Source organism: Triticum dicoccoides, chromosome 2B (genome assembly GCF_002162155.2).
Source record: "Triticum dicoccoides isolate Atlit2015 ecotype Zavitan chromosome 2B, WEW_v2.0, whole genome shotgun sequence".
NCBI lineage: Eukaryota > Viridiplantae > Streptophyta > Magnoliopsida > Poales > Poaceae > Triticum > Triticum dicoccoides.
In genome coordinates this window covers 389,178,882-389,191,882 of record NC_041383.1, presented here as the reverse complement: position 1 = coordinate 389,191,882, position 13,001 = coordinate 389,178,882, and the positions used below count along the sequence as shown (strand labels likewise).

Genomic DNA, 13,001 nt, shown 5'->3' with positions numbered 1-13,001 from the left:
TGGCCAACTCTCAGGATTAATATATTTCAAAATGGCCGCACAGGATGAAACACTTTTACATAAACAGGCAATAAACAATAGGAATGAACTTGTTTAGCATTACAAAGGACAAGCACGACCGTACTCATGGAAATACAATGTCCTTTGTGCATTTCTCCGCCACAAGGCGGGCTCCTTTCAGGACACCATCATAATACAATTCGGGTTTGCGGTGCTCCTTCCCCTCCGACGGTCCCTCGGTCATTAGCTTCTCCGCGTCTAGCATTCCCTAGTGCACTTTTGCACGGGCAAAGGCCATCCGCGCTCCCTCTATACAGGCCGACCGCTTGACAACTTCGAGTCGAGGGAAGGCACTCACCAGCCGCTTCACAAGCCCGAAATAACTGCTTGGAATTGGCTCAGCAGGCCATAGCCGGACAATCAAATCCTTCATGGCTAGTTCGGCCGCCTTGTGCAGTTCAATCAGCTGCTTCAGCTGATCGGTAAATGGCACCGGATAATTCGGCGCCAAATACTGCGAACAGAAGAGCTTCTGCGCGGTCTTCTTTTCGTCGGCTCGATAGAATTGGGCGGCATCAGATATGTTGCGTGGCAGCTCCACAAACACCCCTGGAGAAATTAGAATTCAATTTATCAACTTGATTTTCTCCTTTCACAAAATAAAGACCACTTTGTATGAGCAAAAGCCTTACCAGCCGCAATCTTCCTCGCCTCCTGAATTTACTTCAGAGCCCCTTGGGATTCTTCCCGAGCATCATTTGCTGTTTGGAGAGCTCGGGCGAGTTCGGATTCTTTCCCTGATAACCTCTGCTCCAAAGTCTCGCTTTTCTTCACGGCATTCTGAAGCTCTCGCTTAGTTTCAATGACCCTGGCCTCGTGTTTCTCGCGAAGAGCCTGCTCCGCGGCTGCCTTCCTTTCGGCTTCGGCCACAGCCTTCTTAAGCGCCTTAATTTCGGCCATCGCCCCTAGAGCACACAATACAAATACTTTCATCAGGCACACTTATTCATTTGTGCTGAACGGAACAAGGTTTCTGCATACCTCGGTTATCCTCCAACTGCTTCTTCACTAGGCCAAGTTCTTCTTTGGCCCGCTCCAGACTCTGCTTCAGTCCGAATACTTCTGCAGTATGAGAGGCGGCAGTCGCTACAGACGCTTGCTTATCAAGGAAGAGATATATGTCATCAACTGAGTCTTCTGCGAACGGAAATTTGATCCTCTGTCCGGTTCTTTCTTTGGCCAAACAGTGTATCAGGGGCTACTATCCATACTATGACAATCTTCAAAACCTCATAAAACATACCTCAAAGCCTTTTATAAGGCTGATGCAGGATTCATTCAGTCCACTTTCAGCGGACAGAATCTTCTCAATCACCGCACCCATAAGGCTGCGATGTTCATCGACGATGGAAGCACTTTTTAGCGTTGTCGATAAGCTGCCCTGCACCTCTGGTTGGACAGAGGTTGTCAGCGGAGCAGGCACGCCCCCACCAGCCGAGGGAGGCTGCCTGCCTAACTCTGGAGCCTTAAAGGTCTCTGGGACTGTTTCCGGCTGTGGGCCGAATTCAAGATCACCCCCGTCGTCGACGCTCATAGGAGTCGTCGCTCCCATATATCCGGCCCCTGAAGTTTGGCCTCCCTAGTCTGGGTCCTTCTGGGAGGACACCTCGGTGTCATTCCTATGTTTAGGGGAAGGGGCCTTCGGGGGTGTATCGCTCTCTATGGCATCCGAACTCAATGAGTCCTCCAACGAGGATTGTTCGGTGCGGGACCTCGCCGGACTGCAAAATTATGGCGCAAATTAAAATATTATGCCTTAATAATCCTGGAAGCATAGGCACATTCGGATTTCGTGTACTCATGAGTTCACTAGGGGCTGGGCCCTGGGATCCCACTCCGGGCTGCTATCGGCAGCAGTGGTGGATGCCTCTGGAAGGTTTTTTTTCCTCTTAGGCGATTCGGCCTCCAAGGATGAGGAGGCCGTCCTTTTCTTTCTTCCCTTTACGTAGGATTCATCTTCCTCCTCCTCCCCGTCCTCTTCGGAGGAAGAATGGGCATTGGAGTCTTCGAATTTTGTGTCCAAAGCACCACGGCGACGAAGGCCGCCCCTAGTCTCCTTGGCCTCCTTCTCGGCCTTCTTCTCTGGTGCCTTGTAAGGCGTAGGGACCAGCATCTTTGTTAGAAGCGGGCCGGCCGGTTCTTCCGGCAATGGGGCCGGACAGTGGATCCGCCCCGCCTTCCTCGTCCAGCCCTAGTAGAATTATGGGAAGCATATTAAGCATCTTCCTTAGGATATGCGAATGAGACATATGAATTGTCGGACATGGCGATGACTCACTGGACTTGCAGGGCGGGACAGTTTGTACCCGCGGTCCTCGGCAGAGTCCGGCCATGATTTCCGTACTTAAAGAGCACCTTCCAGATGTCCTCATGTGAGGAACCATAGAGCACCCGTAGGGTCTGGTGCTCGGCTGGGTCGTACTCCCATAAATTGCAAGCCCGGTTCTGACAGGGAAGAATCCGTCGAACTAACATCACCTGGACTACATTGACGATCTTGATGTTCTTGTCTTCCATACCTTTGACGTGTGTCTGGAGTACCGACAGTTCGTTGGACGAAGACCAGTTCGGGCCCTTCTTGGGCCAGGACGTTAGCCGCAGGGGAGCTCCGGATCGGAAAGCGGGAGCAGCAGCCCACTTTTTGTTGCGCGGCTCAGTGATATAAAACCACTGCTGCTGCCACTCCTTGATGGAATCATTGAAAGTGCCTGTTGGCCATATGACCTTGGGCATCTTGCTCACCATGGCGCCTCCGCACTCAACGTGTTCGTCGTTTACTACCTTGGGCTTTACATTGAAAATCTTCAATCATAAGCCGAAGTGTGGCGAGATGCGGAGAAAGGCCTCGCACACGACAATAAACATCGAGATATTGAGGAAGGAATTGGGGGACAGGTCGTGAAAATCGATCCCATAATAATACATGATGCCGCGAACGAATGGGTGAAGGGGAAACCCTAGCCCGCGGACAAAATGAGGAAGGAATACAACCCTCTCGTGGGGTTCTGGAGTGGGGACGATCTGTCCCGTCGTCGGAAGACGGTGGACGATTTTCTTGGCCAAGTACCCGGCCTCCCAAAGCTTTTTGATATCCTTCTCCTGGAGGGTAGAGGCCATCCATCACTACTGGAAACAGGGAATTTGCCATCAGCCAACTCTTTGTCGTATGCTAGCGGATGGCAAAGAAGGTCTTTACTGTCTGCTTACAAAAAACAGGCGGCAAAGAACTGACACACGGTAAAGAACCTGATTGCCATCAACCAATTCTTTGCCGTCCGTCAGCAGACGGCAAAGAATCTTTGCCCTCTGCTGGCAGATGGCAAAGAGATGGGTGGGTCCAGTGGACGCCAGCGCTGTAACAGCCCACCAGCCTCACCTCTTTGCCGTCTGCTGGCAGACAGCAAAGAGGTGAGGCTGCCATCTGTTCTTTTTCCGCGAACGGCAAAGAAGAAGCGCATGCCGCGGATCGATCCCACGGACCCTCGACCCACACAGCCCCGGGCCCCACCCACGCTGCACACACACCCACGCCCAACCCACGCACACACACCCATGTTGGATCCCATCTCTCTCATCCTCCTCGATCCCCTTTCTCCACCCCACGCCGCCACCAGATTCCGGCGATCCTCGCCGTTCCCCACCGCCCAGCTCTCCTCCCCGAGGTCACCTCCCCGCTCACCATCTCCACCGACCGATTTCTCTCCTCGCCCAGGAGAGCCACGCCCAGGCACTGGTGGTGGTGCATCACGAGGAGGCCCCATCGGCGTCCAGCTGCTGCTGCTGCGGGCACAGCGACATGCTGGGGAGGAGCTACGTCGGGATGCTGCTCCTGCGCCGAGCTACTGCTGCTGCGGGCACGACAACGAGCCGGGGAGCAGCTGCTGCTACGGGCGCGGCGTCTATCCTTTCCCCAAATCCCCATCCGACGCATCCCTCTCTAGCCTCAAGCCGCTGCCCTGAGCTCCCCTACAGGGCGGCGACACCACTCTGATTAGGAGTCACGCATGTGGCCGGCATAGCATTCTGGTCACCAACTGCCCTCCAGGTATTCTCTTCATTTGGTTAAATACTTAAATTAATGTGTCTTTCGTCAGCTTAGATGTAACAACTCATTGTTTCTTTCTCTGAATATGTGTACATTCAGAAGCAACTATGAACAACAGTTTCGTTCTTTGAATTATGCGTATTTTTAGGATCAGATGCTTAAATATCAGATGATGATTCTACATAGATACACTAGCTTTTGTATGACCTGAATAGAAGCAAATGAATATCATCAAAATTCTGATGTTAAGGAAAGTAAAACAGAGACGCCAGTTATTAACATGGGCAGAAAGAGTAGTTCTTGGCATCTTCCCCTCCCTCCTCACTTGTTACGATTGAGTAGCTGTTGTCAAAGGCCAATTATATCTGTGATGCTATGACGACTTAGATCTGGATGTTGGTAGTTACCTAGATGTAGGAGGAAACAAGAAAGACCACGCTACAACACTAAGTGGTGTAATTTCTGGTAGTTACCTAGCTTGAGCATGCAACTTGGATCCCTACCTATTAACTTTACAGTGTATATGCACTGAAATTTAACTGCATCTTATGTTCTTTTTTTTGTTGCTCTTGGCCATCCAATATGTTATGATTGTTTTTTCTATTTATTAACCCATAAGGTATCCTGGCCATTATTTGTCAGCAATTTTAGTTTAGAGCAACCTGCAGTTTATTTTCTATGGTTTCTACTATTATACATTAATTGCAAGCCTTTTCTGCTTACAAACTTGTCAGAGTCTTGACTTCTCACTATTTAGATTACTGTGACATGAAAGAAAATGTTTTGCTGGATGGTTGGTTTATATCATCATCTTACAACAGAACATTCGGCTATTTGACCATGCATACTTGACCGTGCTTTTGCTAAGTCTATAGGTGTGAGCTGTTTTGCTCGTGGACAATCTCATGTGTTGGATCTGCATTGGATGGCAGATAAGCGGAGTGGGAGCTTGCAGTAGCAGCTTTGACCCCTTCCCAATGAGCTGCAGGTCGTAGACGAGGTCCCGGCCGAGGTATCCCTCCTCTCATTCCTTCCCCTTTCTACCACCTAAGGAGTGATTATAGTGTATGATGCACAGAAGTTTCCAAAGTTCATGCTTAGCTGATATCTTTTGTTAACTGAATAGTTTGCTGTGATGAATCACTAGGTCAGTATAGCAAGGCGGCTCTTAAAAAAGGTCCCTTCTTTGATTATAAATCCTAAACAGATCATAAATTATGAGCAAAGAACCTTCCATGATCCCCATCACAGAGTTTTGTTTTTGTTCCCTTGCATTGATATGCAAAATATATGCATCGCTAACAATTTTGCGTTAAGTTAATTGTTTGTTGTGATGAATCATAAGGACGATATCCGAGTACGCTGGCTCTTGAAAAAGGTCTCCTTCCTTGATTATAGTAATTCCTAAACTGGTCATATAGTCTGGGCAACCTGCACAAATCTGAATTTATGTTTTGGAAAACCATATTTCCTGTTTAAATTCTACTATTCATTGCTCTATGCTTTAATATTGGGTATTAGGACATGATCATGCTCCTATGGTTGTTCTATTTGATAAGACTTGAACATGCTTATTTTAGTTTAGATATCCATCTATGCTACCGTTCTGTCCATTTGGATGTTATGCACTTACAATTATACATTATGTAAATCCATATTTCAGTTGGAATGTATAGCTTGATTCACACTTGTAGCAGGCATGCAAGATAAAAGAAAATAAATCTAGATTCTTACCCTTTCCCTTGATATATTCTCCTTGTTGAACAAACAAACAGTTTTCGATGAACTGACATTTCACCATTCTGCTGGTTGGATGCTTGTTGCCTATATTTAGAATAAGCGTAAGTGCTTGTATCTTGCTACTATGAAAGTGGTGACGTTTTTAATGAAGTGATGCAGGCTGCAGTGGCGTGCAACATGTATTCATTGCAATATTTTCATATTTGTGGATATTGGTTAGTATTTTGTGGTTGATGGCTGTAGCTGGCTTTTCCTCCTAAAATTTACATGTGGTGGGAAAAGAGTACACGTGCCATAAAATTCACTTTTTCTCCTAACAACTTATACTTAACACTTTGATCTTTGTAGAAAAAACCTTGCTGGGTCCGAAGTTGTCCAGATGCATGGTGAATGATGGCTGAGATATGGTGCGAAATGGAATAGAAAGAAAATTCTTGTGCCTGCAGGGAGCGGAACTGAATGTGATCGGGAGGTCACAGTCAAGAGAGTGATTCCTTGGCGTGCTACCAAAGGGAAATGGTGAGTTGTCACTTGAAACTATCATCTTCGTTCTCAATTTATTTATTTTAGCAAAGGCAAAATATTCTAGGTTCTGCTCTTCATTTAGAATATTAACAAGTAAATGATTTCCTTTCTTGTATATCTGACATTTCAGGCACTATCATGGAAGTAAAAGAGATGGCCATTTAATTAGGCTAGGCTCACAAGTAGCTGGATTTTTTTGTGTGAAGATGCATCAGTGATTTTTTTAGCAGTTTATAATGGTACTAGCCCCCTGTGCTTGTGGGTGCAGTTCCCTAATTGCAGAAAAATACCAGGTGCAAGTGTGGTGCTGGTTCTCTCCTTTGGCTCTTTGGTATTGGTTCTCTCCTTTGTCTCCTTGTAATATGTGTTGGATATGTGTTCATGGATATGTGTTGGATATATATGTGTTCATGACTATTGGTAACACGTGTTGGATATGTGTTCATGGCTATTGGTAACATGTGTTGGATATGTGTTCATGGATATATATATCTGTGTTTGATTTTCTGTGACAATGAATTGATATAAGAAGAAACATAATTAATGCCTATTTGGTCTCTTTGCCATCTGCCAACACATGGTAAAGAGCCTGCAGCATTTGCCGTCTACCAACAGATGGCAAAGAGCCATGCCCTTTGTCGTCTGCCAGCAGATGGCAAAGAGCCATGCCCTTTGCCGTCTGCCACTGACGGCAAAGGCCTCTTTGCCGTCCGCTGCAAAAAACAGACGGCAAAGAAGGCCTTTGCCGACCCTGTCTTTGCCGGAGCTATTTGCCGTCCGCCATCCCAGCCTTTGCCGTCCGCTATGGCTGATGGCAAAGTACCAGATTCTTGTAGTGCATTTTCCTCCTGCTCCGGATCCGGACATTGCCGGAAGACCTCTTTGGGTGGAGAAGATGAACGCTTGGGTGCTAGAGCTCGAGCGAAAGGGAAAGTATGAGAAGAAGGCGTGGGTGAGAAAGAGGGGTCCTTTTCTCTTTATAAAGGCGGCAGGAACCATGCACCTCCCCACTTGCCTGGTAAAACTCACTCGTTCTCCAAGCGCCATGATTGATGGTGCGGTTGGGTTACCCGCACCCGTATTGATGAGAATCCCGCGATAAGGGGACACGATCTCTGCTTCGACAAGACGTGCCCATAAAACCGCCTCGTGATATGTGCAGCAGCTGGTTGAGAAAAACGGTTCGAGTGATGACCGGGCCACGGTGTGATGTCACACTAGAAAAAGCTGTCGGTAGATTATATTTGTGGAATATTATGCTCTCTACGGTGGTATGTGGAATTTATTTTGTAGAGCCGGACACGATTCATGTGTTCGAAATTTATCTTGGAGTATTCGGAGATGGAACCCGCCTTGTAATGCCGAAGACAATCTGCGTGCCGGACTCAGCGTCATTGAAGCCTGGTTCAGGGGCTACTGAGGGATTCCTGGATTGGGGGTATTCGGATAGCCAGACTATATACATTGGTCGGACTGTTGGACTATCAAGACACAAGCTCGAAGACTTCGTCCCGTGTCCGGAGGGGACTCTCCTTTGCGTGGAAGGCAAGCTTGGCGATTCGGATGTATAGATCTCCTTCTCTGTAACCGACTCTATGTAACCCTAGCCCCCTCCGGTGTCTATATAAACCAGAGGGTTAGGTCCATAGGCTAGCTTCTAGGGTTTAGCCTCTATGATCTCGTGGTAGATCAACTCTTGTAATACTCATATCATCAAGATCAATCAAGCAGGAAGTAGGGTACTACCTCCATCGAGAGGGCCCGAACCTGGGTAAACATCGTGTCCCCAGCCTCCTGTTACCATTAGCCTTAGATGCACAGTTCGGGACCTCCTACCCGAGATCCGTCGGGTTTGACACCGACAATGGACATGGTAGAGAACGGTCTTCACATGATGGTGAGGTGAGGTGAGGTGAAGTGAGACATGGAAGGGTAGAGAGCGAGTCAACAGTGGTGGATGTGAGGTAACCCTAGTCCCTTCAGGCAGCCGTAGCAGTCATCGACCACCTCTAACCCCCACCGTGAGGCCCTATGTTCCATGGAGGCATAGGTTGCCAACAATGTTGCCATGACCAGCCAGGGGTTGCCGCTGTACCCTGTACTCGTCGCATCCAGTAAGAAGGAATAGTCGCAAAGTTGAAAATGGGGGCAAATAGGTGCTTGCCTCGTGAACGAAGGAAAAATAGGTCGTGGCCGCCAGCACCTCCACTACACATCATGGATCGAGATTTCACCACAACGTAGCCTCGGTCACAAAATCAGCCACCGCATCATTTATCCACCCTTTCCCACTCCCATATCGAGCAACAACATGTTGCACAAAAAGGGATGTATGCAAGCCACACGCTCCTAGTAGATGGGCTAACCCGGGTAGCATGCATTACACACCGACGCCGGCGAAAGGGTCCCACCCACAACTAGAGGCCCGATTCAGCAAGATGCTCCATTTCCTGGGAGCTTACTAAATTTAGGAGATGCCGACCCTTAATTGCGTACAAGGAGATATTAGTCAAGGTGGCGATGGTTAGCCGGTACCCGCGTCCTCATGGGTAATTACTCTATTAGGGGACATGGATGTGCCAGCTTTAATGCACATGGGGAAGGTGGTGGGTCAAATACCTTACCTAGCGTGCAAGACGGGGATGAGATAGCATTACCCGTGCTCATTACCCGCCTTACCAGTGAAGGCCTTACACGAGGGCTCTAAAATTAGTAGACACCGGGTAGTGGGAAACGTTTTATCCTTGCAGGCGGCTATGGGGACGGGGATGGGAGTCCAACACCCGCCTGGATAATCCCCATTGCTAACTTGTCATGTTACTAGATCGATGAATGTGTTTTCAAGAATACTATGTTAGCAGTTTATCCAAGCATGGAAAACAAGATCAGTTTGTTAAAAGTTTATTTTACCATCATCTTTTTAAATCAAATTTCAGGACTAGTCATAGTTTGTTGAAAAAGATGTTGCTCAAACTCTTTTACATCATTTTTCATATGAAAGAGTTCTTCCACTTTATGTGAAACATGCAAACATACTGATACGTCTCCGTCGTATCTATAATTTTTGATTGTTCCATGCCCTACAACTTTCATATACTTTTGGCAACTTTTTATATTATTTTTGGGACTAACATATTGATCCAGTGCCCAGTGCCAGTTCCAGTTTGTTGCATGTTTTATGTTTCGCAGAAACCCAATATCAAACGGAGTCCAAAAGGGATAAAAACGGACAGAGATTATTTTTGGAATATTTATGATTTTTGGGAAGAAAAAACAACGCGAGACAGTACCCGAGGGGGCCACGAGGCAGGGGGCGCCTCCCAGGGGGGCAGGCACCCCCTGACCCTCGTGGGCACCCCGTAAGGCGGTTGCTGCTCTACTTTGGCCGCAAGAAAGCTAATTTTTGTAAAAATATCTAGGCGAAGGTTTCAATCCAATCGGAGTTACGGATCTCCGGATATAAAAGAAACGGTGCCAGGGCAGAATCGGGGAACACAGAAACAGAGAGAGACAGAGAGACAGATCCAATCTCAGAGGGGCTCTCGCGCCTCCCACGCCATGGGAGCCAAGGACCAGAGGGGAAACCCTTCTCCCATCTAGGGAGAAGGTCAAGGAAGAAGAAAAAGAAGAAGGGGGCTCTCTTCCCCTTGCTTCCGGTGGCGCCGGAGCGCTGCCGGGGGCCATCATGATCACCACGATCTTCACCAACACCTCCTCCATCTTCACCAACATCTCCATCACCTTTCCACATCTATATTCAGCGGTCCACTCTTCCGTGACACGTTGTACCCTCTACTTAAACATGGTGCTTTATGCTTCATATTATTATCCAATGATGTGCTGCCATCCTATGATGTCTGAGTAGATTTTCGTTGTCCTACCGGTGATTGATGAATTGCTATGATTGGTTTAATTTGCTTGTGGTTATGTTGCTGTCCTATTGTGCCCTCCATGTCACGCAAGCGTGAGGGATCCCCGCTGTAGGGTGTTGCAATATGTTCATGATTCGCTTATAGCAGGTTGCTTGAGTGACAGAAGCATAAACCCGAGTAAGGGGGTTGTGGCGTATGGGATAAAGGGGACTTGATGCTTTAATGCTATGGTTGGGTTCTACCTAATCATTAGTAGTTGCGGATGCTTGCTAGAGTTACAATCATAAGTGCATATGATCAAAGAAGAGAAAGTATGTTAGCTTATGCCTCTCCCACATAAAACTTGCTATCGGTCTAGTAAAGTAGTCAATTGCTTAGGGACAATTCCGCAAATCCTACCACCACCTTTCCACACTCGCTATACTTACTTTATTGCTTCTTTATCTAAACAGACCCTAGCTTTTATTTACATGCTCTTTATTATCTTGCAAACCTATCCAACAACACCTACAAAGTACTTCTAGTTTCATACTTGTTCTAGGTAAAGCGAACATCAACCGTGCGTAGAGTTGTATCGGTGGTTGATAGAACTTGAGGGAATATTTGTTCTACCTTTAGCTCCTCGTTGGGTTCGACACTCTTACTTATCGAAAGAGACTACAATTGATCCCCTATACTTGTGGGTTATCACATACCTACAACAATAGAGTTTCTGTAGCGACCAGACCTCAAATGGTCATGTCTTTGTGCATCAGTGTCATCCCTGGATCGATAATGCTGACACGCACAGTACTCGAGGAATTATAACAGAGTTTCAATCACACACTTATTACATCGAGTCCTCATAAAGAGTATGATTACACAAAAATAGCATGGCTGAAGGCCATCTAAACTAGATAACTGCAGAAGCTTCGAAGGTAACTGAGTCCATCAACTCCAACGGCATAGTTGTGTGCAAAACAACGACCTATCGCACCTTATTTGTCGTCTGAGTAGTCTGCAACATGAAACGTTGCAGCCATGTAGGTCAGCACATTGAATAAGCTGGCAAAATTACACTGTAAAGCAATGAAATGCAAGAATTATATCTACATGCAATATTTGGCTGGTGGAAGCTGTAAGTTTATGATTTTGCATAAAGCTATTTTTTCCCTACAACAAAGGAATAAATTCATTTAACTACTTCCATGTTGCCCTTTATTTGAGAAGGTAACCCCAACTCAAATCCCAATTAAAAGTATCATCATTAACCCAACAAGTTCATTAAGTAAAATGATGAGATCACATCAATAGATTCAAGTACTAGATACTCAAGATGTCCATAATCGGGGAAACGGCTAACCATGATTAGTTTATACACTCTGCGGAGGTTGCGCACTTTTCCCCACAAGACTCGACCGCATCCATGATCGGATGATCGAGACGTAGTCTTTCTGAAACATTAACTCTCTACTCCGGGCGAACCGGTACACCTACTTTCCCCTACATCTGCTAGTCCACCTCTTCAAGAGCTCACGCAACTTACTAAACTATGCAAGAGCCCATAATGGCTTGTGGTTGCACACGACAGTTTCTAGCATGAATAATCTTATGATCCCTTTGAGCCTGGGTGGCATTCCATACGAAAATCACACTGGTACTCCGGGATTTCCAAAATCAGGCAACACTGGGTTCCCCAGGTGCCTCAACCTATCCACCCAGATGTATATTAAAGTTTTCACCTTAATGTTATCCATGATTAATTAACTCTCAAACTTCCATGTGTATATCATGATCCAATCCCTGTCTACGAGCATGGCTAAGCAATAAATAAGCATAACGTATATTCCCGGGGTGATCAAAAGGTATTAGGTTCCTACCTCAAGCACTAAAACCAAAACCACATGTTCCCAATCCTACTCATGCAAATATTTGATGGCATAACTAATGCATAGTAAAAAGTGGGTATAAAGGAGTATGATCAAAGTGTAAGTTGCCTTGCTGACGATCTGCAATCTCTAGAGATTCGTAGTAACAGGCTTTGCACTCAGGGTAATCTAGCGTAGACAAATAGTAGCATACATAAGCAATCACTCAAACGAAACAACGAGAAAATCGAGAAAAGATCCAAATTGAACACGAAACAAGCAAACGGCTTAAACTAACAAAAGTCAAACCTAACAACATTATTATCATGTGGATTAGATCTTACAGTAGGTACAAGTGATTAGCTATGATATAAAAAAATCAACTCAAATGGAGCAACGAAACTCAAAATACGAACGAAACAAGATCGTTTACTAATCTGGACTAAACTCAAATTTTACAGTATTTAAACTATGTTTAAGTTGGTTAACTGGAAAGAACAGAATGATACGAAGATTTAGGCGCTAGTTTCATCTAATTTGGATAAACGAGTAAAAAGTTATGCTAGTTTAAAGATCAGGGGCTAAATCGCGATAAAACTATTCGCGGATAGGTCCCTGGCCGAAAATAAACTAAAAAGAAAAATACTACGGCGCGAACGTTCGCTAACAGAACATATCTAACGAATATTGTTCATTAAAACTAACGAACAAACGGACGTTCGTTATAGTAAAACCCTAACAAAAAACAGATCTAAAAAAAAGAACCGGGCTAAACCGGAAAAAAATGGGGCGGGTTGACGGTTTACCGGTTAACCGGAACAAACCGGTCGACGGCGGCGGTGGCTCCGATCTACGGCGGCGGCGTGCTACGGCGCGGGGCGGCACGGGGCTGCGGGGCGAGGTGGCGGCGGC

At 46.4% G+C, this 13,001-nt stretch overlaps 1 long non-coding RNA gene and 2 other non-coding genes across 4 annotated transcripts; all 3 read left to right on the top strand.

The window, feature by feature from the left end:
- Positions 1 to 3,539: 3,539 nt before the first annotated feature.
- LOC119363812 lies at positions 3,540 to 6,815 on the top strand. Of its 2 annotated transcripts, none has more exons than XR_005174453.1 (4): positions 3,540 to 4,105; positions 5,038 to 5,117; positions 6,194 to 6,364; positions 6,501 to 6,815. It is a non-coding gene; the product is annotated as an uncharacterized LOC119363812 (long non-coding RNA). The 2 variants fall into 2 exon arrangements; XR_005174454.1 differs by having other exon boundaries at positions 4,981 to 5,117.
- LOC119266234 lies at positions 5,230 to 5,333 on the top strand. Its single transcript, XR_005131956.1, has one exon. It is a non-coding gene; the product is annotated as a small nucleolar RNA Z118/Z121/Z120 (small nucleolar RNA).
- On the top strand, positions 5,428 to 5,538 carry LOC119266235. Its single transcript, XR_005131957.1, has one exon. It is a non-coding gene; the product is annotated as a small nucleolar RNA Z118/Z121/Z120 (small nucleolar RNA).
- Positions 6,816 to 13,001: the final 6,186 nt, after the last annotated feature.